Source organism: Dendrobates tinctorius, unplaced genomic scaffold, assembly GCF_039654945.1.
Source record: "Dendrobates tinctorius isolate UK_male_01 unplaced genomic scaffold, ASM3965494v1 ptg000154l, whole genome shotgun sequence".
Lineage (NCBI taxonomy): Eukaryota > Metazoa > Chordata > Amphibia > Anura > Dendrobatidae > Dendrobates > Dendrobates tinctorius.
The window spans coordinates 15,376,859-15,402,540 of record NW_027361821.1 but is presented as its reverse complement, the minus strand read 5'-3'; positions in this window follow the sequence as shown (position 1 = coordinate 15,402,540).

Genomic DNA, 25,682 nt, shown 5'->3' with positions numbered 1-25,682 from the left:
GCAGCACCAAAAATTTACAATTTTCTTGGTGGTCTGGGGCAACTCGCATTGTCACCTGGGTCCAAAACTGAGGTTTATTCTCCGCCAAAGGAGTAGCAGCAATACCCCGCAAAGGAATAGGCGTCCGCAGCGGCGTCATGGAAAAACCACAACGTTTAGCAAAGTCCAAATCCATCAGATTCAACGCTGCTCCTGAATCCACAAAAGCCTTCGTGGAAAACGTGGAAAAGGAGCAGATCAGAGTAATTGCCAAAAGGAACTTAGGTTGTACACTGCCCACAGCAGATGTGTGTGCAAAACGTTTCTCTTGTTTAGGGCAGACAGAAATCATATGAGGGGCGTCTCCACAGAAAAAACACAGCTTATTACACCTTCTAAACTCTTGACGTTGCGCCCAAGACAAAACCCCATCACATTGCATAGGTTCAGACATTTGTTCAAAAGGTGGCAGCGCCTCCCGTGTAGTTTTACGTTCACGTAAACGCCGATCAACTTGAATGGCTAATGACATAGAATCATCCAGACCAGAGGGAACAGGAAATCCCACCATAACATCTTTTACGGTCTCTGATAAACCCTTCCGAAAGAGAGCTGCCAATGCACTATCATTCCATGTAGTAAGGACCGACCACTTTCAGAATTTTTGACAGTATGACTCTGCAGAATCCTGACCCTGGTTTAATGCCAACAGGGTTCTCTCAGCTTGATCAACAGCATTAGGTTCATCATACAACAACCCCAAGGCTTGAAAAAATGCATCCACATTAGTCAGAATAGGATTTTCAGGTGTCAGAGAAAAAGCCCAATCCTGGGGATCGCCGCGCAGCAAGGAGATGACAATTTTATCCTGCTGCACAGAGCTCCGCAATGAGTTAGGCTTCAAGGTCAGAAATAATTTACAATTATTCTTAAAATTCAGAAATTTAGACCAATTCCCAGAAAACACATCAGGAGTAGGGATCTTAGGTTCAGCAGCATGTGACTGAATGAGATAGGTGGAAATTCTCTGCACTTCAGCAGCCAGCTACTCCACACGATCAGACAATTGCTTAATCTCCATTAGGAAAAAGAAAAAAAAATCCTCCTACGGCCCCAGAGAAAAAAGAGGAAAAAATATATAAAAAAAAAATTCTGACTTTTTTTAACAACTTTCTCCTGCTTTTGAGTACCCTAGAATCTGCGGTATGGCTGGTGATTCTGCTATGAATGGGTCACCGAGGAGAAAAAAGCAAAACTAGCTAAGTCACAGAAAACCAGAGAGGTTGGTAACTATGCAGATTGCAGATCCCTGATCTTACCACACAACTAGCAGTAGCCGTGGAGCGTGCCTACGATGTTCCTAGACGCCTCGTCACGGCCGGAGGACTAAATAAGCCTAAAGCAAGAAAAGGGAAAACTAACTGCCCCAGAGCAGACCCAAAAGGAATAGATAGCCCCCACACATGTATTGACAGTGAAACAAGATGAAGGCACAAACACAGGCAGGAAAATAGGCTGAGCAAATGATGGGGCCCAAACTAACTAGACAGGAAAGGATAGGAAAGACACTGTCTGCAACCTGCAAAAAACCCTACAAAAATCATGTCCAACACTTCTGATAGCAAAATTAACCCTGAAGTCACTAGACTTCTCCCACTATATGAGCACTCTGAAATATTCTGAGACAGAGCAAAAAGAGACCGAACTAGTAAGGGACAAAAAGCCAATTGGCAAAATACTGATAAATAAGAGTGGAAATTCAGCACAGCCCCCAGCAGGGGCTAGCTGACCACACCAAAAAACTGAATAGACCAACAAAATCAAGTGTGAACATTAGCAGAAAAACTTAGCTTTAGATGACTGGAACAGAGCTGAAAACCAAGAGCTGACAAGCCAGAAGGAATCACCAGCAACTGAATAGGGCGTCGGCTGTCTTAAATCCAATCTGAGACTCCTGAGATCCAATCGTCATCTTAATTCTCAGGTGGCAGATCTCCACCGATCAAATCAGCCTCTCTACCTCCTGTTACCACCAGAGGGAGTCTGGAAGGAGAACTCACAGCTGGTGAACCAGAGAATGAATTCACAACAGTAATAACTCAGGAACGCTTCAACGGATCCTAGCGATTCTGAGATTGTTTTTTCGTGACATATTGGGATTCATGTTAGTGGTAAATTTAGGTAGATAATTTCTGCGTTTATTTGTGAAAAAAATGGAAATTTGGTGAATATTTTGAAAATTTCGCAAATTTCGCATATTTTTTTACCCCACAAAAAATGATTTTTAGCCCACAATTTTTTATTTTCACAAGGGTAATAAGATAAATTGGACCCCAAAAGTTGTTGTCCAGTTTGTCCTGAGTACGCTGGTACCCCATAAGTGAGGGGACCACTGTTTGGGCACATGTTGTGGCTCGGAAGGGAAGTAGTGGTGTTTTGAAATGTCGACTTGATGGAATGGTCTGCGGGCATCATGTTACGTTTGTAGAGCCCCTGATGTAACTAAACAGTGGTAACCCCCCACAAGTGACCCCATTTTGGAAACTAGACCACCCTAGGAACTAATCTAGATGTGTGGTGAGCACATTGAACCCCCAAGTGCATCACAGAAGTGTATATGCAGAACCGTGAAAATAAAAAATATTTTTTTCCCTCAAAAAATGATTTTTAGCCCACTATTTTTTATTTTCCCAAGGGTAACAGGAGAAATTAGACCTCCAAAGTTCTTATGCAATTTTTCCTGAGTACACTGATACCCCATATGTGGGGGTAAACCACTGTTTGGGCACACGTCGGGGCTCGGAATGGAGGCAGCACTGCTCGAATTTTTGAACGCAAAATTGGCTGGAATAAATGGTGGCGCCATGTCATGTTTGGAGATGTGCCTAAACAGTGGAAACTCCTCAATTCTATCTCCAACCCTAACCCCAACACACCCCTAACCCTAATCCCAACCTTAATCATAACCCCAACACACCCCTAACCCTAATACCAACTCTAACCCTAATCACAAACCTAACCCTAATCCCAACCCCAACCCACCCCTAACCCTAGCCCTAACTCTAACCCTAGCCCTAACCCTAGCCCTAACCCTAGCCCTAACCCTAACCGCAGCCCTAACCCTAGACCTAGTCCTAACCCTAACCCTAGCCCTAACCCTAGCCCTAACCCTAACCCTAACCCTAGCCCTAGCCCTAACCCTAGCCCTTGCCCTAACCCTAGCCCTATTTCTAACCCTAACCCTATTTCTAACCCTAATTGAAAAATAAAAATATTTTATTTTTTGTCCCTATGGGGGGTGATAAGGGGTGAAGTGATTTACTTTTTTATTTTGATCACTGTGAGAGTTTATCACAGTGATCAAAATAAAAAAAAATAAATTTGCCGCTGGGAAATGCCGGCGGGCGCACTGCACATGCGCCCGCCATTCTCCAAGATGGCCGCGCCCATGGACCGGAACGGCCTGACGGCTGTACACCAGGACGGCCTGGGGGGTTAGTGAGTATCATGGGGGGGAGTGGAGGGAAGGGGGAGGGGGGCTGATTGTGACAGTGGCAGATGATCGGCCATGGCTGGATTGTAATATTTCATCAATTTTCATTGATGAAATATTACTATCGCTCTGATTGGCTGTTTCACTTTTAACAGCCAATCAGAGCGATCGTAGCCATGTGGGGGCGAAGCCATGCCCCCTGTGGTGAAAAACAAAGCCCCCTGTATCTGCGGGTTGGGTGACCTTTCAGTGACCCCGGTCACCCGACCCGCAGGGGGGTTTTAAAGTCATGACGCTACATAGGCGTTATCGGTCGTTTTGGCATGACTTTTCATGACACCTATGTGGTGTCAAAGGTCATGAAGGGGTTAAAAATGGGTTGTGGCTAGCTCTTCCAGCAAGACAATGACCCAAAACATACAGCCAAAGCAACAAAGGAGTGGCTCAAAAAAAAGTACATTAAGGTCATGGAGTTGCTTAGCTAGTCTCCAGACCATAATCTCATAGAAAACTTATGGAGGGTGTTGAAGCTCCGAGTTGCTAAGTGACAGCCTCAAAATTTTAATGATATAGAGATGATCTGCAAAGAGGAGTGGACCAAAATTCCACCTGACATGTGTGCAAAACTCATCATCAACAATAAAAACGTCTGACTACTGTGCTTGCCAACAAGGGTTTTGCCACGAATTTTTAAGTCTTGTTTGCCAGAGAGATCAAATACTTATTTCTCACTGCAAAATGCATGATGGCACCAGTGATGTAAAACCAGAATAGTTTCCTCCAGCACACTGCCTGTTGGGGTGGTTTATATAAAGTTATGTGAGGATCTGGTTTTAGTTGACCTCCAAAGAGCAGGTGGGAGGGGGTCTGCATATATTACTCCACCTGCAGTGTCACTACAGGACCTGTGTGATGTCAGGATCATGTCATCAGTCACATGATGGAGGAGTCGCAAGGTCTGGTCTTCACCATAGTGGAGTTTGGAGTGTGACTGTTTGAGGTTGTGGACAGGTGTCTTTTATACTGATAACAAGTACAAACAGGCGCCATTACTACAGGTAATGAGTGGAGGACAGATGAGCCTCTTAAAGAAGAAGTTACTGGTCTGTGAGAGCCAGAAATCATGTGTGTTTTTAGGTGACCAAATACTTATTTTCCAACATAATTTGCAAAATAAATCTTGCCAAATCAGACAAGGTGATTTTCTAGATTTGTTTCTCATTTTGACTCTCACAGATGTCGTCTACCTATGATGTCAATTACAGGCCTCTCTCATCTTTTCACATGGGGGAACTTGCACAATTGGTGGCTGACTAAATACTTTTTTCACCACTGTATATGTGTGTATATATATATATATATATATATATACATATATATATAGTTAAGTTTTAATCAATATCTCACTGAATACAAGATCAGTTTCCAAACCCATAACATAAAAATAAGGTTAAAATATAACTTTCATGACAAAATCTTCAGTTTTACTCAAACTAATTGATGCAAGAATGGATACACCCCAAATCAAAAACTACTACATCTAGCACTTTGTATGACCTCCATGCTTTGTAAGGACAACACCAAGTTTTCTAGTAATGGACACGTTTCCGACATATTAAACATCTATCTTTTCCATTTTTTCAAGAACGACCTCTTTTAGAGCCTGGATGCAGGATGGAGAGTGATGCTCAACTTGTCTCCTAAGAATTCTCCATGGGTGTTCAATTGGGTTCAGATCAGGAGACATACTTGACATTAAATCACTTTTACCCTGTTCTTCTTCAGAAATGCAACAGATGCGTGTTTTGTGTCATTGTCTTGTTGGAAAAGTGCACGTTTACCAAGGGCACAGAGTGAGGGTAGCATATTTTCTTTCAACATAGAGCAGAACATCTGTGAAATGTAGCTTTTCGATACCAGCAGCACTCATGCAGCAGCACATAAGGACATCTGCTGCAATGTGATACACTGGGGAAAATAAGTATTTGATACAATAGAAGCACAGAACTTAATTTTTGGTACAGAAACCTTTGTTTGCAAATACAGAGGTCAGACATTTCCTGTAGTTGTTAACCAAGTTTGCACAAACTGTAGCAAGGATTTTGGCCCACTCTTCCTTATTGATATTGTCCAGATCTTACTGAAGGAAAGAGGTTGATGACCAAAATCTCACATAATATGACCCCATCCATCCTCCCCTCAGTACAGTGCACTCATCATGTCACCTTAGCAGAAATGGCTATTATCCAAGTGTGATCCAATTGTTTTCCACAGACCCATACACCTGAATGGGTGAATGCCATCTGTTTGCCATCTGACATCGGAAACAAATTGTGCATGCTGCAGTACTTTTTTTACGGACATTTGTACAGCCCCATACAATAACGGGTGCAAGTGCTATCCGTAAAAACAAAGGATAACACTCATCAAGTAATATGGGTGTCTCCACAAGCCTTTACTATGTAAGTCAATGGAGCCTAGTTCTAGGGAATACATTTTGTGGGAGTGCGTCTTTAAACTCAAGGTAACTAGAGGTCTCAAACTGCATTCCTCAAGGGCCGCAAACAGGTCATGTTTTCAAGATTTCCTTAGCATTGCACAAGGTGCTGGAATCATTATCTGTGCAGGTGACTCAATTATCACCTGTGCAATGCAAGGAAATCCTGAAAACATGACCTGTTTGCGGCCCTTGAGGAATGCAGTTTGAGACCTCTGCTGTAGACCATAGGGTATCAAGCACACTTTTATACGAAATATTTTCTTATATGTTCTTAGGTGCGGCTACTTGCTCTAAATGTAAAAGATGTATTGTTTTCCAATATATTAATGTTGCATTGGTCTTAATGCAATATTTTGCCTCTTTGTGGTCCACTTGTAGATTTCTTTACTGCAAGTTCACGTGAGTCATGTCAGTTTAAATTTTATTGATATTTCTGGAATTTGGCTCCTGCACCATCTTTTTCTTCTTTGTGACGGATCATCACTGAGCAAGTGTTTGTCTTCTCCTTGTCAAAATATACCGTTCCTCCGTATAAAGCTTCATACTTCTGCTCAACGGCTTCTCTCCGAATTTCTACAGAACAGCAATCTTAAGTGAAAATAACTGTCTCATTTCATGTTAATTACTTCTCCTAAGTTAAATTTATTTTGAGAGTGTGTGTTCTTTGTAGGTATCACCCTGTGGTCTTACATCTTAATATGCCATCTGGATGAGTACCTTCCCATTAGTCAAAAGTAACTATGTGTTAGTATTTGCATTTATATTGCATTTAGGTGTAATGCATCTCATAGCAGTGGATAATATGCTCGCTGTTTCCCCCCGCATATTACACTTTTGAAGGAACTGCTTTATTCTTAATCAAAGGATTTGCCAGAAAAGCTGCCTCAGCCAGCAGAATTTTAGTGGAAAAAAATGTAAAGTTATATGAAGTATTATGTAATTACATGTTGAAAATTACATCTTCCAAACAAAGTGTATTATTAGCAACGGCCCATTGATCAGGACTCCTCTGTTCTCAGTGCTGTGATGATTCTAATCATTGGGTACCCACTATGTGTCCAAATGCTTTAAGATTCACATTTCTCAATTAATTTATTCCAAATGCTAAATTATTCGCTCCTAAGGAGGATCTGTGAACACAATTCAAGTTCTCTTTGTTTTTATTATGGGTGACACCCATGTAGATATAAAAATGAATATCAAATTCCATATTCCACAATGAAGCAGGAAGACATTATTTGCCAAATTAGAGTCATTGCCCTCTGTCATTGTGCTCTCTGCAAGCTCCATGCATGACCACGCTCTAGCCAATTTCCATAGCCGATTTTCTACGTAGACATGTAGCATGCACTACTTATGTCCCTGTTACAGGCTAGAGTAATGCATGCTATGTAAAGACTGCTCCTGCACCTGTACTCAATGTAGATAAGCACAAAGAGCTGCACACAAAGCCAGTCACGCCCACAATTTGCGCTTATTTCCAATATGGCTATCTGATCCGGTCTTAATGATAATACTAAATATCCTTAATATCCTTAAGGTGTATTTAAGGCATTTATTTACCTATATTTACTCCTCCTTGGTCAGGCCTCATCTGGAATACTGCGTCCAGTTCTGGGAACCACATTTTAAAAAAGATATTGGAAAACTGGAACAAGTTCAAAGAAGAGCTGTCAGGATAGTGAGCGGACTGCAAAGTATGTCCTATGAGGAATGGTTAAAGGATCTGGGAATGTTTAGCTTGTAAAAAAAGAAGGCTAAGAGGAGAATTAATAGCTGTCTGCAAATATCTGAATGGATGTCAGTGTAGAAGGATCATCCTTATTCTCATCTGCACATGGAAACAGAAGAAGCAATGAGATGAAACTGAAAACGGAGAAGATACAGATTAGATTCTAGAAAAATTTTTTGACAGTGAGGGTGGAGAGGCTGCCATGAGAGATGGGGGGCTATCCTTCAATGGAAGTCTTCAAACAGAGGCTGGACAGACAGGCGTGAGCAAGGAGTTGGACACCATGACCCTTCAGGTCCCTCCCAACTCTAACATTCCATGATTCTATGATATTTTGATTATGCTACATAATTGTTAATGAGAATTACATAAATTAAGCCATAGACACCTTTCAGCAGAAAATTCTGAATGACCAGTAAATGGAAACTTTATTCTCTAAGCCCATAGGATTGTGATGCAGAAATAATATTTTGGTACTAAATATCTCAGAACACTGTGAACCGTTAATTGTCCAGGTCAAGCACAAGGGATAGATAGGATTTCCAATCTTCCCTCTCTGCTAGTGTTTCTAAATTTGTGGATTTCTGCAGTATTTTACTGCCTTCTTCCTAGTTCTGCAAGAGGACACATGCATACAATAGATTTGATAAAGTTTCCACATTTTGCAAAAGTTGCATAGAAACAGAAAGCTATTTTAGAAAAGTAATTTTTCTCAAAGGTAATTCTTGTTTTTATATTCGTGGATGAGTCTTGGAGCCCTCCTCTATTAACTCAGGGTTTGTGCACACAGCCTTATTTTCAGGCAGAGTGCTATGCAACAAAACATTGGATCGCACTCGGACCAATGTTATTCTATGGGGTAGCGCACTTTAGATTTCTTCCTTGCACCGACTAAGTCCAAGGAAAAAAATGCTGCATGCCCCAGTTTGATCTGATATTCAGAAAGCACTCGGCCATGCAAGCCAATAACATAAGTCCATGGAAAACATCAGACTGCAATCAAAGTCTGAGTGCAGTCTGATTTTCATGGACCAGCAGAATAGAGAAGATGGAGATTTTTTTTCTCTATCATCTCCTCATCTGAGAGAATCTGATCACAATGTGATCAATTTCTGATCAGACTTTGATCAGCGTGTAATTTGCATAATCGACCCGATTCACTAGGTAAAGAGATTATACGGTCGTCTACACCTAGCCTACATATTACTTGCAATTTATTTGAATATATTGGTCAGTATTCCATTAGCAACTGGGATTCCACAAAAATCTTCTTCTTGATTATTTTTAAAAGCCATGCTTGTATAATATTTTTTTACTGGGTAGACCAATCATTACGTTTTAGTAAAAACAATTGTAAGACTAAACTGAATCTGCTGTGAATGAGATAAACAATGTGAAACATATAGAAGTAGACAATTATAACATATGGAAATCAGCACAGAGTTTCTGGTAGATGGTAACACATTGGAATTGATCGAAACAATCAAGAACTGGAGAGCTGAAATCCAACTTGATTTTTTAAAATTTATTTTAGACATCTTACAAAAAATATCACGGACAGCCAACACTATATATGGACACATTGTAAAACCACAATAAATCATTAAGATTATAAGTGACACATGTCTGCAGCGCACAATTCTGATATGAAGACATTTGCTTTGTTCACTGTAAACTATAAAATGATAAGTACAGTTATAATGATGTGCGTAAGTTTCTCCAGCTTCAAAAATTACAGACGCATCAATATTTTTATGGACAGGGTATTTTTTGCAGACTGCACAGGAATTTCTGGACAGTTTGCAACTCTGCTGAAAACTTTAAATTGGTTTTTTTTTTTTTTTTGCTCTCACTAACCAATATCGGGTTATTTTTCTTAAAAACTGACACCTCTGCACCACTATAGATACTATACAGTGTTGGCCAAAAGTATTGACACCCCTGCAATTCTGTCAGATAATACTCAGTTTCTTCCAAAATGTTTTAGGCTTTTTCAGGTAAGTTTTGGCAAACTCCAGCCTAGCTTTTTTATGTCTCGGGGTAACAAGTGGGGTCTTCCTGGGTCTCCTACCATACAGTCCCTTTTCATTCAGACGCTGACGGATAGTACGGGTTGACACTGTTGTACCCTCGGACTGCAGGGCAGCTTGAACTTGTTTGGATGTTAGTCGAGGTTCTTTATCCAACATCCGCACAATCTTGCGCTGAAATCTCTTGTCAATTTTTCTTTTCCGTCCACATCTAGGGAGGTTAGCCTCAGTGCCATGGGCTTTAAAATTCTTGATGACACTGCGCACGGTAGACACAGGAACATTCAGGTCTTTGGAGATGGACGTGTAGCCTTGAGATTGCTCATGCTTCCTCACAATTTGGTTTCTCAAGTCCTCAGACAGTTCTTTGGTCTTCTTTCTTTTCTCCATGCTCAAAGTGGTACACACCAGGACACAGGACAGAGGTTGAGTCAACTTTAATCCATGTCAACTGGCTGCAAGTGTGATTTAGTTATTGCCAACACCTGTTAGGTGCCACAGGTAAGTTACAGGTGCTGTTAATTACACAAATTAGAGAAGCATCACATGATTTTTCGAACAGTGCCAATACTTTTGTCCACCCTCTTTTTTATGTTTGGTGTGGAATTATATCCAATTTGGCTTTAGGACAATTCTTTTTGTGTTTTTTCATTTAAGACAAATTAAATGAAGATAATATTAACAAAGAATTTGTGTTTGCAATCATTTTCAGGAAGAAACTGAGTATTATCTGACAGAATTGCAGGGGTGTCAATACTTTTGGCCAACACTGTATATGCTGATTTTATAACATGCTGCTATGGGAATTCTCTAGAGTACCTATCGTATATCTTTCAGGGCTCCAGAAACGCAACCATTAAATACATGGCATATTGTATAGACTGTAAATCAAATTGTAGAATAATAGAGAAAGCTTGTGAGTTGCCTTCCACCTACAGGAATGACCACCTTGCCATTATGTCTCATCATTGTGGTCTATATCCTTTGTGTTTCTTATGCAGCCTCCAATTTTATCTACCAAGTTTACATTTAATTGACCTCTACAATTCTGCTTTCTAAATTAATTAGGCTGGTTTTCACATTAGCATTTTTTTGCACAGCACATCGTGCGCGTCCATGCGCATGTGTCCTGCGCCCCTATGTTTAATATGGCGTGCGCATGGTCTAGCGTTTGTACGCGTTCGTATGCGTTTTCGTGCTCATGCGGTTTTTTAAGGTATGCGCCTAGGCGCGCCAGATGCAACCTGTTGCATTTTTTGGGTCCGTCCAACAGCGTCAAAAAAACACATGCGCGCGGAATGCGACAAAATAACACATTACAGTCTATGGGAACACAGGCGTGCACATGGACATGCGCACGCCTGCGTTACAAAACACATGCATTTTAACATGGCTTGAAACTGGTTAAAACGCTTGCGTCTAAAAAACGCAAACGCATGATGCGCTTTTTGCATGCGTTCCTATTGCGCACGAAGTGCTGCGCTAAATAACGCTAATGTGAAAGTAGCCTTAGAAAGTGCTTTCAGGGAAATCTTGGATGCCAACCCCCTTTGTGCTGTTCTGATTCAGCCTCTTGAGCTGTAGAATATGTGGGAAACGTATTCATATTTCTCATAACTGAAAAAATGCAGTTTGCAATTGTCATGATCATTTGTTTCCCTTGTGTTTGCAATTAAAGATCCAGTCTTTGGGTTAGCTGCCTCCTCTATTTTAAATATTAGCAATGACCTGTCATTGACAGACTGGAGGGAGGAACAGGGGCAGGGGAATCCCAGACAGGGAGATGAAGACCCAGTGCACAGTTCATCCCCTGTGCACCAAAATCTGTTTAGCAGAAAACTTCAAATGGTGATATAGAAGAGTCACAAAGTGGATATCTTCACCAAAGATATCAATGTAATTTTTATTACAGCAACATTATAGTCATGTATTTAATTTACATTTCAAAATCATGTTCTCTTTAATTTGCAGGTAACTTCAAGCTTGAATGATCAGAGCTGGAATAAAAGATACTACATAACAGGTGTCATTTTTATTGTTATTCTGTTACCTACACAGCCATACAATAACTTACTGATATGATCCTAGTTGGCTATTTGAACTTCCAGCATCTCCTTTAAGAGGTGCGTAGATCATTTTTCCATTATCCAGAACAAATGACACAATGGAAACAGGGTTCTGTTTTTACTGCCAACCCCATATTGAATAAACTCTTTAATGTGGTAGAAAACATGTAGTTTACACATGATCTCTGTCATTTTCACAAACCTTGCATAAATGAATAGGTCAAGCTAAGAACTATGTAATATGTCTTATCAGAGAAATATGCTTCATTCTCTACTTAAGAGGCAGGGTGGAGTAGAAATGACCCAAAACTCCTCATTCAATCAGTATCTGACTACAGTTTCCTTTTGTAGCCAGTAGGTTAGCAAAGGTACACTGCAGGATGATTCAGAACAAGCGTTCATTTCCCGATAACCAAGAAGTGTAAGCAGGTTGCTGTTTACCTGATGAGCAAACTCACTTGTTGGACGCTCATTCCTTTTGTGAACCAATCTATTAGGGCAGTTTCACACGTCCAGATAATTCCGGTACCGGAAAAACTGGTACCGGAGCTATCCGTGTCCGTGTGCATATGTATGCCATCCGTGTGTCATCCGTGTGCTATCTGTATGTCCGTGTGCTATCTGTATGTCCGTGTGCTATCTGTATGTCCGTGTGCACATCCGTGTGCTGTCCGTGTGCTGTCCGTATGTCCATGTTTTTGAAAAATTATTTTCAATGTTAACCCTTTGACTTTTAAAAACGCACACGGATCCCACACGGACAGCACACGGACAGCATCCGTGTGCGGTACGTGCTTACACGGACCCATTGACTTGTATGGGTCCGTGTGATCCATGCTGTTGCACAAAAATGGACATGTCAGTGTGTTTTGCACACGGACACACGGTCCGTGAAAACACACTGACAACTGCATAGACACATTCATTCGAATGTGTCTACGTGTGTCAGTGTCTCCGGTACGTGAGAAAACTGTCACTACCCGTACCGGAGACACTGACATGTGAAACTGCCCTTATGCTGCACAATCATTGTTCTCAGTACCACATCATCCTGTGTAAACAGTAATTGCACCGTCAAGAATAATAGCATCCTATGCAAACTGAAGAATCTATTACAGTTTGCTAGGTGCTAGAGATGGGTGTGTCATGTCTGCCTTGTCTGTTTTGCCTCAAGAACCCCTGGAGCGGTGTGTATGCGCATCTCGTGTCTGCTATATTGCATGTTCCCTACAGCAGTGTGCACACTCACCTCATGTCTGTTGAGCTGCAGGCTGCCTGCGTTTCTGCTCTGCCTTCTGTGATCATCTCGTCATGTCTAGAATCCCTGATCATGTTTCCTTCCTATGTTCTAGCATAGGCTGGTTCTGCATTTGTCTCTGAATGTCTGAAACCCTGATCATGTGACCTTTCCTAGAATCCTGCACTGTCCAATTCTGCAATTGTATCTGCATGTCTGAAACCCTGATCATGTGACCTTTCCTAGGATCCTGCACTGTCCGGTTCTGCAATCGTCTCTGCATGTCTGAAACCCTGATCATGTGACCTTTCCTAGGATCCTGCACTGTCTGGTTCTGCAATCGTCTCTGCAGGTTTGAAGCCCTGATCATGTGACCGCGCTCTGTGATCCTAGAGGACCTGAACTGGAAGCTCTTCCCTGGTCCTGACCCGGAAGTGGAGGTGCTATGCCCTATATCAGACCGCCCCTTCCTATGCTCAGGGCCTGAGTATTGTGTTGCTTCTCTGCATGGCCACTTGGTCTGTGAGGTTGCTCCCTCTATTCTGTGCCCTTGCACTCTGCTCTGTAGTGCATCTCTGCACACGCTCCATGCTCGTATTTCATCTCTTGTCTCGTGCCTTGTCTAGTGTTTGTCCTTCGTGTTATGTTTTGTCTTTGCCCTGCTTTGCCTTGTAGTCCTTGTTTGCTCTGATTCTGTTCCTTGTTTCTTTCCATGTTTCCTGTCTCGCTTTGCTTTTTGGCTTCAGGTACCCCACTCTGTACCCTGTCCCTGACGTGTCTCCCTACACGTGCAAGCCTCTGTCTCTGTACCCTGTCCCTGATGTTTCTCTCTACACGTGCAGGCCTCGTCTCTGTACCCTGTCCCTGGCGTGCCTCTCTGCACGTGCAGGCCTCCGCTCTGTACCCTGTCTAGTCCCAAGGTTCTCCCTTGGCCCGGCTCAGGGCTTCGGCCTACGCTCCGCTGCTAGACTCTGTCCCTGTTCCTGGCGTGCCCCTTGGTATGCGCAGGCCTCACCTCGTACCTTGCCCTGGCATGTCCTTTGCATGCGCATGGTCCTGTCTACTACTCTATGCCTTGTCTCTGATACTTCGTGCACTCTTGCACTTTTCGTACAAGGCTTTGCCATGCTATCGCATGCGTCTCTGTCCTGTACCGTTGCCTAGCCCTGCCTTGTGGCTCCGTGCCTCCGTGCACGTGCCTGGTCGCCTGTGCCTGCCTGGTGTGCCTCAGCTATGCCGCCTCTAGCTGTGCTCGCCTGTGTGCCTCAGCCGTGCCCCCGTTCAGTGCTATAGTGGCTTCCGGCTGCATGGCCGCAGCGGTGCCGCCTCTAGTCGTGCCCGCCTGCTTATGCCATCGTCGGTACCACCTGCCGGTGCCCCCAGCTGTGGTCTCCGTGCTCCCTTGCACGCACGCTGGTTCTCGCACTGTGCCTTTTCGTGCTACTCTTGCACAAAGTCTTTTGCTCTCTTTGCTCTGCTCTGAACCCTAGTTTGCCTGCCGGATTCCGTAACCTGCCGACCGCTGCCAAAGGTCCAGACCTAGATGACTGCAGCCTGATGTCCGGAGCTAATGTCCGTAGCCTGATTCCTGGACCATGTCGGTCGATGCCAGCACCCCAGATTCCGATGCCATTGAACCCGTCCCTGGCGTGCCCTCGCACGCGCAGGTCTCCGTCCTTGTACCCATCCCTGGCATGCACCTTGGCATGCGCAGGCCTCCGTCCTGTGAACCTGAACCTGGCGTGTCCGTTGACACGCATCATGTCGTTAACCCTGTCTTGTTTCCTTGCATGGAACCCTGGCTGACTTTCGGATGTCCGGATCCTGAGGATCACCTACTGAGCTTCAGAACCTGATGTCCCGGTTGATCTTTGCTTGCTGTCCGGGGTCTGATGTCATCGTGCCTCCGCCTACCATCTGCACGTACCATGCTTGGACTTTGGCGTGCCCTTGCACGCACCTTGCTATGTTGTCCCTGTTCTGGTTAAGTTTGTACCTGATGTTATCCCTGAAGCCTTCCTTAAATGAAGTTTCTTTGAACTAACGTCTCGTCTCGCCTTGTCTTGTTTCCCTGAGCCGGCCGTCTGGTCCAGCTGTCGTGGTGGCTCACCCCCTTGGTCTTGCCCCTGACACTCCCTGTATAGGGGGTGGTTCTTACTAGGTTAGCTCGCCCTAGGTGGGTGGGTGCCACGGTCCAGAGGGTCAACTCATTCAAAGAAGAAACGACTCAGCGTAAGCTGACGCTCGTCACAGGGTGAATTTGTTAGAGTGGAATTAAATTCTATTCAACTTTAACAAAAATTCATGTTTTCCAGAATATGAATTTTTTGTAATTTGCTTAACGTGAATTAAGCAATATGGTGGGCCATGCAGCCTCTGATTTGCTTAACAGTATAGGGCCAGCAAAAAGATTAAAAGACTCAATATCCTAATACTCATTTCAAAGCTCACCTTTCTGACCTTCTCCACTGTGCGCTACCTGTCGGTTCTCTTCTTTCTACTGTTGCGCCCCACATCTGTAGCTTCATTCATCTAGATCAGGACTTTGGGGAGGGCATTTTACTTGTGAAGACACCGCACGCACTGTGGTGGACTGAACTGTAAAGAAGTGGAGAAACTGTCGACACACCGCCCTTGAAGATGTTTTGAGTGTTTTTTTATCTATGTTTTGGCTTGCAGTACTTAGCTAACCAGTGGATATTGTTAATTATTGTGGCCAATCCATGGTGGAAGAAGTTATGCTGTCAAAGGAATTCAGTTCCTGTTGTTAGGAGGATTGTGACAAGCACTAAACAGAGACGGGACTCTGATCCTAATGTTAGCAGACTTGCATTGAAAAGGGTGTTGAGTGCGAAGAAGGGACACCACCATACTCGAATAGCATGCTCTCAATCTAACAAGAATTAAGTAGCATAGAGATTCTTATGCAACTGGAATTACAGCAAACACTATCTATACTAGATAAGAAGCAACAATGTAGCTAGACCTGATGGTCACAGAGAAGATGGCCAGGCTGGGACACATGTCCTCTTACAGAAAGCCAAAGATGCAGTGCAACAACAAGAAGCATCTGGCCCTCATTAGAGATGAGCGAATATGTTCAGAAAATGATCGCAAAACATAAATTCTGCACGAATATGGTACATTCGGATTTGTGATCGGTAACATGAGCATTTCCCTGCTAGCATCGTGAGAAAGTCACACGGTGCAGAGGCGAGTTCACCGGGAGAATTTCACTGTGGTGAACTTGCCTCTGCACTGTGTGACTTTCTCACGATGCTAGCGGGGATCTCATTGAAGTCACCACAGTTCAGTCCAGCTGGGAACGCAGCTTCAGTGATGTCACAGCTAGTCACTGTGGCTGCGCTAGCAGCAGTTCAGTGACCAGTGGTTTTCAGCCTGGACGGTTGCATCTTGGCACCGTCCTGGTTGAAAACTATTTCTCCCCCAGACATGGATTGAGGCGTGGGACAGAACGATGGACAGGTATGGTATATTGTTGCATTTTTATTTTAATTCTCTTACAGGAGAACGAGGCGAGGGCATCAGTGGAATGGTCGATGCAGTAAGTATGGCTTAATTAAGACCTATTAAAGGTGTCTGCATCATATTTTCAATTAAAGGACTTTATTCTGGCTGTGTCATTATTTACCATGTACCTATAGGATTCGTAATGGATTTGTGTCTTTTAGACGCCTCTCCATTACTAGCCTTGGGGCTTGATGTCACCTAAGAAACAAAGTGACATTAACCCTACAAATATGAACCCCACTTGCCACCACTACAAGGCAGGTGGGAAGAGCTGGCAAAGCACCATAATTGTTGTATCTAATAGATGTGCCTTTTTTGGGCAGCTGCGAGCTGCTATTTTTAGGCTGGGGGGTCAACATCCATGGCCCCTTACCAGCCTGAGAATACAAGCCCCCAGCTGTCAGCTTTAGCAAAGCTGGTTGTCAAAGATGGAGGGGACCCCACTTTGTTTTTTTAAATTCTTTATTTACAGCGCAAGAGTGGCTGATGAATACCCCAATCATCCGCTCCTGCTGTCACTGTTATTAGCGGCAGCAGGTGTCGGATGATGGCAGCGGCTGTCCCATCAGCTGACACCAGTGACTGGAGATAAACTTTATACCTCCGATCACAGCTGAGCACTCACGCTGTCTTTTGACAGCATGGGAACCACGGCCCTCAGACCGGCAGAAGTGGTTTCACCGCAGATCAGAAGCAGTGTTTACCGCACTGTCATACATATGACAGCCTGTCAAACACTGAATTGTCAGGCCCCCAATTCAAGTGAATGAACTTCGGGTCCGCTTTGCTGGCTGACAGTCTGTATGTATGCCATCTAGGGTATGTGCACACAGTTAGGAATGGCTCAGTATTTGCTCAGGATTTGTTGCAGGTGAAATCTGCACCAAATCTGCATATGAGATCACTGGCAGGTCACCTTCGTTTTTGATGTTTTTTTTACATGCGTTATTTCCGCATGCATTTTTGATTTGTTTTTTTCATTGCTGTTAAGGGCTAGCGGAACGCACCAAATAATGAAGATGGTAAATGGTATATGGTGGAGTGGCTCATTCCAGAGCCCTGCCAAACTGGAGGGAGATAATGAATCCCACCTTAGCCCGTTCTGAGGGGAATCGCATAGCCAACAGCTCAAGCTGAATAGAGCAGTGGCTCACGAAACCCCTACAGGAGACGCTGTCACCCGAGAACTTATTGGGCAGCGGGAGAACGTCAGAACAGGAATGGACATGAATGCGCGGGAAACAACCTCTGCAGCTGCCTGTACAGTGACTGCAGTGACATCTGCAGCTAAGGCTGACCGCTCAAAGAGCTGAAAACCTGCCCTCCAGCTGCTGGACATATCTCTACAGACGCTGATCGTCCAACAAGCTAGCCAGACCCTGACGCTATGATAATATTAAGGGCATGTGGAATGCACAAAATAATGAAGATGGTATAGGGTGCATTCGCAGCCCGGGGTCCACTGTGCAGAGGTGTAAACTGCAGCTAGACAATGACGAATGGGATATGACAGGAGGTAGCCGGACACCGGCGGGTAACCTCTGACCCGGTGCGTGCAAGGACAGACTCTGCTACCTTACAGAGTCCATACTAGCTGGCGTATAAGCGTGACCTGTTAAGCGTCACAGGTCATGACTCAGTGTAAATTACCGCTCAGAGTGGGTACTATGTCTACCCTGGCGGCCGCCACTAACCAGCATTAGCACAGTGCTGGAAAGTGCACCTATCTGCGCATGGCGCCATTCTGGCAGACACTGGGGTATCAGCGGTATGTGATGCCTGTACAGACTGACGCCCACAGGCGCTACAGGAAGGAGAGCTGAGTACACTGCGGCGCTAAGCAGTGCTTGGTACTGACTCTAACTATAAGACCCTAACTCATGCGTGTCAAAGGGAGGGAGTCTTAATGAGTCAGTCACCAGTCTCATACATTCATCATCACTCATACCTCTAAACAATATAGAATCAATGTTTATCATAGCGCATGGCCGGGTCAGCCATGCAAACCTTTTATAGCAGCGTCCATCCAGGACCTTCCTGATGGTCCAATCCGAGCTGGAGAAGGACCTGAACATGTGACCTCCAATCTCCAATGAGAGATCATCCCATGGACATGCTCAGTGGACCAAAAGGATGACTTAGTCCCTGGAGTCGTTTGCTGCTGACCAGCATGCGTTGCTATAGCTGGACCAAAGGTGGCAGCAGCAACCAAACCCACAATGCTGGTGTGAGCAGAGCACTGGGATCAATGAGTCTACTGAGCAGACTCCACTGTGGCTGGAGAAGAATGGAAGACCGCTGAAGGCAAGGCTCGGGATTCCTGCTGTGCAGCAACAGGAGCCCGACGCCTAACATTTGCATGGGTTTTTTGTCACTTGAAATAAAGCCAATTTAAAGTTGCCTTCTGGGAAGGAAAAACTGTGATTTCCTGATTGCAGATCTATTGGGGTGTGTTCCCACGGTCACTAAACGCTCCAGGTTGGACACTGCATACATCCGCAATGTCCAACCACCAACATCCAGCTGTTACAGCATAGTGGATGGGAATTCAAAAATCCTTTGCCCACTATGCGTGCACTGGCACCCGCAGAGACAGATATGCGGTGCGTCTTTCCAGACCGCAGCATGTCAATTTATGTAGCTGCGTAAATTTCCCATTCACTATCATTAGATGCTGGAAAACTGCATTATCTTCCTAGTCACATGAGTATTAATTGCAGGAATGCTGCTTGCTATGCATGTGTACTAATTTAAATAATGGTGAATCTTGTGACTCAGCCAGAAGTACATGACACAGGAAGTGAAGGAAAGCACAGAGAGAGGTCCCCTCCTTTTTAATAAATAAATAATAATTAAAAAAATTATTGTGGGGTCTCCCTACATTTGTTAACCAGCCAGAGCAAAGCTGACTACTGGGACTAGCATTTCAGGCTGGTAAGGATCCAATATCCTTAAACCTAACCAGCCTGATCATAACAGGCTGCAGCTGTCTTCTTACCTTGGATGGTTTGCAAAAATAGTGGGATCCCCTCCAAAAAATAGAGTGGGGTCCCCCTATTTTTTGTTAACCAGCCAAGAAGAAAGCAGACAGCTGCAGCCTTGTATTCTCAGGCTGGCAAGGACCATGGATTTTGGCCCTCACCAGCCTAAAAATAGCAGCAGGCAACCACCCCACAATTGGCACATCCAAAGATGCGTCAATTGTGGCACTTTACCTGGCTTTTCCCACTTGCCCTGTAGCGGTGGCAAGTGAGGTAATATTTGTGCGGTTGATGTCACCTTTGTATTGTCAGGTGATATCAAGCTCACGGCTTAGTAATGGAGAAGCGTCTATAAGACACCTTTCCATTGCTGATCCTATAGATGTATGGTAAATAAAGACACAGCCAGAATAAAGTCCTTTAATTGAAATAATGACACAGACTTCTTTAATAGGTCTTAATTAAGCCATACTTACTGCATCGACCATTGCACTGATGCCCTCGCCTCGTTCACCTGTAAGAGAATTAAAATAAAAATGCAACAATATCCTTACCTGTCCTCCAAGAAGATATACACACAGTACCATAATGAGTCCAGCTCTGCCACATCTGGATGCCTTTGCTTGAATTGTGGCATTATGCCACCACTCGGCCTGACATCCAGAACACAGCCGAGCTTGAAGATGATGACCGCTGATGACCGGCGATAACTCAGTCCCTGGCTGTAATGTGCACTGCAGTTCTTACGGGTCAGCTTGGCTAGTGACCGGAGACAACCCCGTCCCCGGTGGTCACGTGCACAGTTCTCGCAATCACCTCAGCTCATCGCAGGAACTGCAGTGATCGTGTACTTCCGGCTGAAACAAGGTACGACATTATTTAAATTAGTACACATGCATAGCTACCTGGGTTCCTGCACTTAATACACACGTGACTAAGAAGATAATGTGGTTTTACTGCATCTAATGATAGTGAGTGGCTAATTTATGCAGCGGAGGCGGAGCATCTCCATTACATAATTTGACATGCTGTGGTCTGGAAAGATGCGCTGCATGTGCGTCTCCGCATGGAAGCCGGAGGCATCTCATTATGCATAGTGGAGATGGGATTTCATGAAATCCCATCCACTATGCTGTAACATCTGCCCACTGAGGATTGATGCTGCGGAGGTACGGGTGGTGAAAAAACACTGGAAAAATAAAGGTTGACTTTTTTGCAGTGTATATGCTGCAGAAAAGTCAAGGACAGCTGGATGTGACCTCACACTAGGCTCTGCTGCCTCTAGAAGGCAGAGCTGCATGATGTATCCATACAGCTTGTCATCCAGCAGAGCGGATCCGAACCCCATTCAGTTAAATGGGGGGCCCAACAATACAGTGTTTGACACGCTGTTATATGCATGACAGAGCAGCAAACACCGCTTCTAATCGATGGTGAAACCATCACCGCTGGTCAGAGAGACGCGATTCCCACACTGTCAAAAGACAGCAGGAGCGCTCAGCTGTGATCGGAGTTATAGAGGTTACCTCTGGTCACTGGTGTCAGCTGATGGGACAACTGCTCCTATCATCTGACACCTGCTGCCGCTAATAACAGCAAAAGCAGGAGCACATGATGGGAGTATTCATCAGCTGCTCCTGTGCGGTAAATAAATGATCTAAAAAAAAACTGCATGGTATCCCCCCTATCTTTCATAACAACAAAACTCACAGCTGGGGGCTTTAGCCATCAGATGTCAGCTTAAGAAAGGCTACTTATTAAGAATAGAGGGGTCCCCACGCTGTCCCCACACAAGTTCACCACAGTGAAATTTTCCCGGTGAACTTGCGTCTGTACCGTGCGATTTTCTCATGGTGCTAGTGGGGATCTCATCGAGGTCACCACGGTTCAGCCCGGCTGGGATCGCAGCCTTGTGACATCACTGCCAGTCACTGATGCTGCCCTCGCAGCATTTCATTCACCAGTGGTTCTCAGCCTAGACGGTTGCATCTTGGCACCGTCCAGGTTCAAAACTAATTCTCCCCTATACATGGATTACGGTGTGGGACAGAGTGAGGGATGCTGTTGTTTTATTATTTTTGGTTTATTATAGGAGATCGAGGGCTATGGTGGAATTAGGCAAGGTCGTAAGTATGGTTTAATTGAGATTATTAAAAGGAGTCTGTGTCATTCTTTCAATTAAAGGACTTTTTTTCTGGGTGTCTGTATTTTCTTACAATATGACTATAGGGTTAGTAATGGGATGCCTTATTGATGCCTCTCCATTACTAACCTCGGGGCTTGATGTCATTGGGCAATGCAAGGGTGACATCAATCCCCCCAACTATTACCCCACTTGCCACCGCTACTGGGCAAGTGGAAAGAGCAAGACTAAGTGTCAGAATTGGCGTATCTTAGAGATGTGCCTTTTCTGGGAGGCTGAGAGCTGAAGTTTTTAGCCTGGGGGGTCAGTATCCATGGCCTCTTCCTATGCAGCTATCTGCATAGTATTGGCTGGCTGTTAATTTTAGGGGAACCCTATGTCTTTTTTTACGGTTCCCCATTTTACTAGCCAGTAAAGGCTAAGTATAAAGCTGTGAGCTGATATTAATAGCCTGGGAAGCTCCATGGGTATTACCCCTTTCCCAGGATATAAACATCGGCCCCCAGCCATCAGCTTTCCCTCTGCTGGTTACAAAAATTACATGGGAGCCCATGCTATTTTTTTCAGAAAAATAATCTTTTATTAATTAAATACATGTACAGTAATATGCACACACACTGTACTAATTGTATTTGTCACAGACATCTATATATCTACCTATTTTATTTGTATTTACTGTATGTAATCCATCTCTTCTATCCTGTCGGCTCCTGCTGTGATTTTACACTATCGTGGCTGCTTAATTGCTGGCTTTTCTTCCATCTATGTAATATATACATATTTGTGTGTGTCACTGACATCTATATATCTATGTATTCTATGCGTATATATCTATTCCATTCTATTCTAAACTGTGACGCTGTGATTTTACTGAATGCAGCACATGAATTGTCGGCTTTTGGGGGGACCCTCTATTCTTGATGACAACATTGCTGAAGCTGACAGCTGAGGGTGGCAACTCCCAGCTGTTAGTTTTGCCTGGCTTGTTATCAAAAATACAGGGGAACACATGCAGGGCTTTTTTTAAATTATTTATTTACAGCGCAGGAGCATCTGATGAATACTCCCATCTGCCGCTCCTGCTCTCACTGTTATTAGCAGCAGTGTCAGCTGATGGGAGCTGTAGTCCCATCAGCTGACACTAGTGACCAGAGGTAAACTTTATATCTCCAATCACAGCTGAGCGCTCACGTTGTCTTCTGACAGCATGGGAACCACGACTCTCTGACCTGCGGGAATGATTTCACAGCCGATCAGAAGCACAACGCCTGTGTTTCCCATGCTGTCGCACAGCTTGGGAATCACCATCTTTTATGCTGTGTATGTTCGGCTATATTCGGCAATTTATTCAATGATTAAATCCGTGAATATTGCAAATTCAAATATCGTGAGCTGAACTGAACATTAAAATATTCTCTCACCTCTATTCCTCATCAAATGGACTTTGAGAATAATAGTTAGGGTATGTTTCCACGGAGTGTGTTCCTTCAGTATTTGCTGTGGATTGGACACTGCGTACAGCTGCAGCATCCAATCCACAGTGTCCAGATGTTACAGCACAGTGGAGGGGATTTTATGAAATCCCATCTCCACTATGTGTGCAAGCATGCAGGCTGCAGACCTGAGCAACTGGACATGCGGCTCGTCTTTATAGACAGTAGAATTTCTATTTATCTTGTGGAGACGCTCTGTCTCTGCAAGATAAATAACACAGTCTATGAATAGGATGCAGTGATTCTGCATGTGTTCAATGAACACATGCGTTATCACTGCACGTACAACAGGGGGTGGCGCTTTTGGAGGTGCAAGGTATCCGCTGTGTCCAAAGTGCAGGGATTCCGGACTGTGGACACATACCCTTAGGAGTTGTAGCAACGCACCTAAGCCAGCAAAGCCCTCATATGAAGGGAAGATGGATGTTCCTATAGTGGTTTGCTGGACTAATGTAGCAAGTAACAGAAGTCATGTACCACCATGTGTAATTTTGAAGTCCCTTTGGATTGTGCAGAAGATGTATTTTTAAATGTTGTGCCTGCTATCTTATTTACTATATATACTTCTCATCAGTTTGTTCAGTAAAGAATATTTTTGTACTCTGGTCTCCCTCATTCCTCTCTACCTCATCAAGTACTAGTTTGCCATGTCAAGTGGCTGTATGCAGTTTGCAGTGGCATATTTCTAAGGTAAAAGCACATGTACCCATCCAGTATACTCATTTTCCTGTAGCGTGGCAGGGTGAAGATGCAAATCTTGACCACAGCTGCCCTGACTGTAACATGATCCTAGGTGGATTATGTTGAGGGCAATCTAGGATACTGCCTGGGGCCAGAGGCTCCAGGGTGCCATGGCCCGATTTTCTTCATTATAGTGTTTTGTGCGCCACCACGGCTATCAACGTCACATATACAGTTGTGCTGAAAAGTTTACGTACCCAAGCAGATTTTTTGCTTTCTTGGCCTTTTTTTTTCAGAGAAAATGAATGATTACACCAAAGCTTTTTCTCCATGGTTAGTGTTTGGGTGAAGCCATTTATTGTCAAACTACTGTGTTTTCTCTTTTAAAATCATAATGACAACCCAAAACATCCAAATCACCCTGATCAAAAGTTTACATACCATGGTGAATTTGGCCTGATAACATGCACAGAAGTTGACACAAATGGCTTTGAATTGCTACTTAAGGTAGCCTCCTCACCTGTGACCTGTTTACTTGTAATCAGCATGTGTGCATAAAAACTGAGTGAGTTTCTCGGATCCAGACAAACTCTTGGATCTATCATCCAGCCACTGACATTTCTGTGAATCATGGGGAAAGCAAAAGAATTGTCACCGTATCTACGGGAAAAGGTAGTTGAACTGTGTAAAACAGGAAAGGGATACAAAAAGATATCCAAGGAATTGATAATGCCATTCAGCAGCATTCAAGCTGTGATTATTAAATGGAAAATCAGGGGCTCTGTAAAAACAAAACCATGGTCAGGTAGACCAACAAAAATTTCATCCACAACTGCCAGGAAAATTTTTCAGGATGCAAAGAAAAACCCAGAAATAACCCAGAAATAACATCAGCTGAAATACTGGACTCTCTGAAAACTAGCAATGTGGCTATTTCAAGATCCACAATAAGGAGGCACTTGAAGAAAAATCGGCTGCATGGCTGAGTCACCAGATGAAAGCCACAAATGCCACAAAGTATGTCACCTGCAATACACAAAACAGCACAGAGACAAGCCTCAAAACTTCTGGAACAAGGTAATTTGGAGTGATGAGACCAAAATTTAATTTTTTGGCCACATCCATAAATGTTACATTTTGAGAGATGTAGGAGGCTATATGGGGCTCATACTGAAAATAGGAAGCAATGTGCTGGCTCATACCATATTTAGGGAGCTATATGGGGATTACCCTGTGTCTAGGGGACTATGTGAGGGCTCAAACTTTATCTAGGGAGCTATACAAGAGCTCTTACTGTATATAGGGAACTATGTGTGGGCTCATGCTGTATACAGTGGGGGAAATAAGTATATGATCCCTTGCTGATTTTGTACGTTTTCCCACTGACAAAAACATGAGCAGTCTAGAATTTTAAGGGTTATTTTTTTAAGGTTATTTTTAACATTGAGAGATAGACACTCAAAACTAAAATACAGAAAATCACGCTGTATAAATTATGTACATTTATTTGCATTTTGCTGCGAGAAATAAGTATTTGATCCCCTACCAACCATTAAGAGTTCTTTCTCCTACAGACCAGTTAGATGCTCTTAATGAACTAGTTACCAGTATTAAAGACAGATGTCTCCTTTATAAAAGACTCCTGTCCACAGACAGTTAATCAGCCAGACTCTATAAGGATGTCAAGGAAAAGATCATAGAACTGAAATAAATAACAAAACAATTGGTGCTACGTTAAGTGAATGGCGCACATGAGCAGCAAGTTTTAAGGACAGAACCACTCAATCTGCCTGGTAAAATCAAATAAAAAATAAAA